Source organism: Diaphorina citri, unplaced genomic scaffold, assembly GCF_000475195.1.
Source record: "Diaphorina citri unplaced genomic scaffold, Diaci psyllid genome assembly version 1.1 scaffold393, whole genome shotgun sequence".
Classification (NCBI taxonomy): Eukaryota; Metazoa; Arthropoda; class Insecta; order Hemiptera; family Psyllidae; genus Diaphorina; species Diaphorina citri.
In genome coordinates this window covers 161,711-166,687 of record NW_007377828.1, presented here as the reverse complement: position 1 = coordinate 166,687, position 4,977 = coordinate 161,711, and the positions used below count along the sequence as shown (strand labels likewise).

Below are 4,977 nucleotides of genomic sequence, written 5' to 3'. Positions count from 1 at the left end.
GTAAAATGAGAAAGGGAGAGTTATAGGAAAGAGACGAAAGAATAGAGAAAGAGAGAGAAGTAGAGAGATTAGAGAGAGAGAGATAGAGAGAGAGAGAGAGAGAGAGAGAGAGAGAGAGAGAGAGAGAGAGAGAAAGAGAGAGAGAGTATACGCTATCTCGCTTGTTTAAACCGTGATAAGCAACCGGCGATACACACATCCATATTTAGAAAAAGAGAGAGAGTGAGAGAGAGAGAGAGAGAGAGAGAGAGAGAGAGAGAGAGAGAGGAAGAGTGGAGAGACTAAGATGGTATTTCTCCCTTAAGGGAGAAGATTTTTCACTCCTTAGCAGCTTAGCACTTTTAACACCTGAGAATAATACATACTAACAATGATTAATAATAGTAAGAAGAAAAAGAAGAAGAAGAAGAGGAGGAGGAAGAGGAGGAGGAAGAAGAGGAGGAGGAAGAAAAAGAAGAGGAAAGAAGAAAAAGAAGAGGTAGAAGAAGAAGAGGAAAGAAGAAGAAAAAGAAGAAGAAGAGGAGGAGAGAAGAAGAAGAGGAGAAGAAGAAGAGGAGGAGGAGAGGAAGAAGAAGAAGAGGAGGAGGAGGAGGAGGAGGAGGAAGAAGAATACTCCTGAGCTCTGAGCATTTGAAGGATTATAGGAATGGCAGAATGTTAAGTACCTACCTACCTGCTTGAGGATTGTAAGGATTTTCTAAGGAGTAGGAGCTAGAAAGGACAAAAGGAGCATTCTTTTCAATAGACTTGGGTCTTGTTTTTAAAGTAGTTTTTATTTAACGTCTATGTAACATTTGTAACACGTGGTACATTTGACTCATCCACTCATCTGAAAATTTACACCTATATTAAATTTATTTATTTAAATATATGAAAATTTCCACACATGGCCGTGATGCTTAGCGTGTAATCACTTTCTCCCCTCTGGTAGAGACCCTAGGATGCATGCAGCGTTTCCACTCTGGATGGACAGACCAACCTTTTGAGTAACTAAATGCTTGCAACGGGATTCTCCCGTGATATTTAACAAATTCTTGCCTACATGGTCCAGCCAAACCTACAAGTCAACCCTTCATGGTCTCTACAGCGAAGGGTTGGAAATTTCTAATCTAATAAAATATGTAGTAATGTACCTAATGCCTAAATTGAAATACAGGTGCCTAAGTTTGTGTATGAGATACAAACAGTAAAGTCCGTAATATACCTAGTTATAAATGGGTGTACAATCAATATCAATTCACCTTCATATACCTACCTGGATAAAATACAAACTATATACAGGGTGTCCAATAATAAACGATACATTCAAATATCTTGAAAACAAATGAAGATAGAAAATTCGTGTTTTCGCTAATTGTAATAACATTTACTGGTGACCTCTGGAATTTTACCGGGTGTTCTCTTCACGGTCAAAGTTGATCTTAAAATGACCTTGAAGGGGACACCCGGTAAAATTCCATCCCGGTTAAATGTCCCCCAAAAAGTTAGGATAATCAGCGAAAACACGAATTTTCTATCTTTGTTTTCTTTCAAGATATTTGAACATGTATCGTTTATTTTTGCACACCCTGTATACCTGGCAATAGTATGAACTTTATATACCTGGGCAATAATATAAACTTCATACAGGGTGTCCACCAGTGTATGAAAACTCAAATTGCTCCGAATCTGTTGAAATCTGATGTTACCACATGATTTATGAAGGAAAAACATTGTGAAATGATATGTCACACAGGTGCATTTCAGTTAGTTAAAAAAAGTCTTTGATTGGTAACACCATGTTCTCTTTCTCAGAAAGAGACAAATTCTCTTCTAAGTTAACCCCCTATGTTCTCTTCCTCAGAAAGAAACAAATTCTCTTCTAGCTTAACCCACTATGTTCTCAGAGGGCGACTATCGTATCGACATGGGCGCCCAGTGGGTGCACGGCCAAAAAGGCAACGTTGTGTACGAAATGGCCAAACCGTTCGACCTGGTGGATGACAGCTGTAAGGATTACACGTTCACCAGTCTGAATTCCACAGGAGCCCCGATCAGCGATGAAGTGAGCTATGCGTTGTTTGATGCGATAAAAGAGATCTTCATTGAGGGTGACTTTGTCAACTACAATGGGTCCCTCGGGGATTTCATTCGTGATGAGTAAGGCATTTACTATCAGTTTATTAGCATTTTATTAATACCGAATCTTACCATAGAAAGTTTTCAAGCGATGAGGTCAGCTACACTTTGTTCGATTTGATGGGGAATATGTTCGCGGAGGAAGAATTTGTCAACTAGCATGGTTTATTTTCTCTTGGGTCGGGACTAGGCGAGGGTCGCTGCGCTGGTCGGTTCTCCGTTGTGGACGCCTACTAAGGCCTGTCGCCGTTGTACACAAAAAGCCCACTTCGGGGCTTACATGCAGAGACAAACAGCCCTAAAGAACGGGTTAAGGCCCGTTCCCACTTGTCGTTCGGGAAAAAAATCGTGTCGTGTGGACATTCGGAAAAAATCGGCCTCAAAATTTGAAAGAGGGCCGAATTCGTTCAGACTCCGTCTTCCGTTGCAGATTGAAAGAGGAGTTCGCCAAAAACGCCACCCTGAAGCACCTCCTGGCAAGTCCAGCATTTGAACAGATCATGGACTACGTCGGCAAAAACCAAAACACATACGACGGATCTGAAAACTGGTTTGAAACGTCTCCACCCTGAAGCACCTCCTGGCAAGTCCAGCATTTGAACAGATCATGGACTACGTCGGCAAAAACCAAAACACATACGACGGATCTGAGAACTGGTTCGAAACTTCGGCACGAGGCTTGGACAGTTTTACGGACCTCGAAGGCTGTTTTGGCGTGGTGTGGAAGAAGGGTGGCTATGGGAATGTGTTCAAACTACTGATGGTAAGCCAGCTCTCATGGTGTAATGGTCTATGCGCTCGCCTTGCACGCGGGAAACCCGATTCCTGGCGGGGTCAAAAAATTTGTACTATGCAAATGACTGATTCTGTGACTGACTGCTGGTGCGGGGCCCACTCAGTATCGTGAGGAAAATGAGTAGCTATGGGAATGTGTTCAAACTACTGATGGTAAGCCAGCTCTCATGGTGTAATGGTCTATGCGCTCGCCTTGCACGCGGGAAACCCGATTCCCGGCGGGGTCAAAAAATTTGTACTATGAAAAATGACTGATTCTGTGACTGACTGGTTCGGAGCCCACTCAGTATCGTGTGGAAAATGAGTAGCTATGTAATAGGTATAAATGAGCCTAGTTAGCTTGGTTGGTAGCGCGTCTGCCTTGTAAGCGCTAGGCTGCGGGTTGAACGGATTTTATTCTAAACAGATAATCTCTCTCTGGCTGGCTTTCTCCTATCCCGTCTTCCTTCTCTCTTCGATTTCCAGACGATAAGAACTTATCAGTTACAATTCCCTCTATCCTGCCTCTTCAAAAAAAATCCCTTTCATTTCAGAAACAAATGCCAGGTCAGACCCCAATCGATCTGAGCAAGAAGCTCCTCCTCAAGAAAGAAGTGACCAAAATCAACTGGGAGGATCCGAAGGGCGTGGTGGTCACTTGTGCTGACGGCACTCAATATTCTGCTGACAGAATTCTCATCACGGTGTCTCTGGGAGTTCTCAAGTCCAATCTGATCACCTTTGTACCGCCTCTGCCGCCGAAGAAACTGACTGCTATTGAGCTAACGAATTTAACTTCGGTCTGCTGCCTAGGGGACGTTAAACAGAGAGTAGAAAGAGGAAGAAGAACAGCTAACCCTAACCAGCCTAGCTAGCTGGCAGTTTTCAAAAGGTTCCTTCTGCTTTTGAAGAACAAACACATGTCCTCACGATGTTGTACTCTGTGGTTCAGGACGAGCCCAAACATGAAACTGACTGGTATTGAGGTGACGAATTTGGATCTTGGGTGTATTATTCCGGCCACTCACCTGCCTCGGTGGTGTAGTGGTCAAAGCGCTCGCCTGGTAAACAGGAGAGCGTGGGTTCAATCCCAGCCTAGGTATGGGATTTTATCCTCAATATAATTTAAGAATTTGACCACAATAATAGTAGTAACCTACTGCTGAAGAAAAGGGACTTCCCCGAAATTGAAGAGAGAAGGAAGACAGGATGGGAGAAAGCCAGCCGTTCCGAGAACGAACATTATCCCATCAGGATAAAATCCGCCCGGGGCGGGAATCGAACCCGCGTCCTAGCGCTTACAAGGCAGACGCACTAATTTCCAATCTAACTAGGCTGGCTGAAATGTAGGTTTAGAAATTGAATTTGTATGAACGCCGTGAAACTATTTGAGTATGCAATGCGCAATGAAGAAGCTGATAATCGTTGGTGCAGGACCCTCTGGGATTGCTGCTGCCACCAAACTGGTAACCAATGGGATCGAAGATTTCATAATCCTTGAGGCAGAGGATAGATTGGGAGGTCGCGTACATAATATTCCTTATGGTAAGTGAATGGGATCGAAGATTTCATAATACTGGTGGCTGAAGACAGAATGGGTGGTCGGGTACATCACAAACTGGTAACCAATGGGATCGAAGATTTCATCATCCTGGAGCTAAGTTAATCCACAAAGTGTTTGATTGCCAGCCTAGTTAGCTTAGTTGGTAGTGCGTCTGCCTTGTAAGCGCTAGGCCGCGGGTTCGATTCCCGCCCGGGGCGGATTTTATCCTGATGGGATAATGTTCGTTCTCGGAAACGGCTGGCTTTCTCCTATCCTGTCTTCCTTCTCTCCTCGATTTCGGGACGATAAGACCATAGCAGTTAAAGTTCCCTCTGTCAAACCTCTTAAAAAAAAAAAAAAAAAAAAAAAAAAAAAAAAAAAAAAAAAAAAACAAAAAAAGAAAAACGGCGCACGTGGTGACCCGCGGGTACAGCTATGCTATCTAGCGGGAACGGAGACTCTTGTATCACCACAATTCGATCTCCTCTCTTAACGAAAGGAAGACCTCCTTCTCTTGTCATCCCACAATTGAATCTTCTCTT

General features: G+C 43.5%; 1 pseudogene; it reads left to right on the top strand.

Annotated features, from left to right (window-relative positions):
- The first annotated feature begins 1,876 nt into the window (after window positions 1–1,876).
- Window positions 1,877–4,977, top strand: part of LOC103508392 — a 14,742-nt pseudogene continuing 11,641 nt past the window's right edge.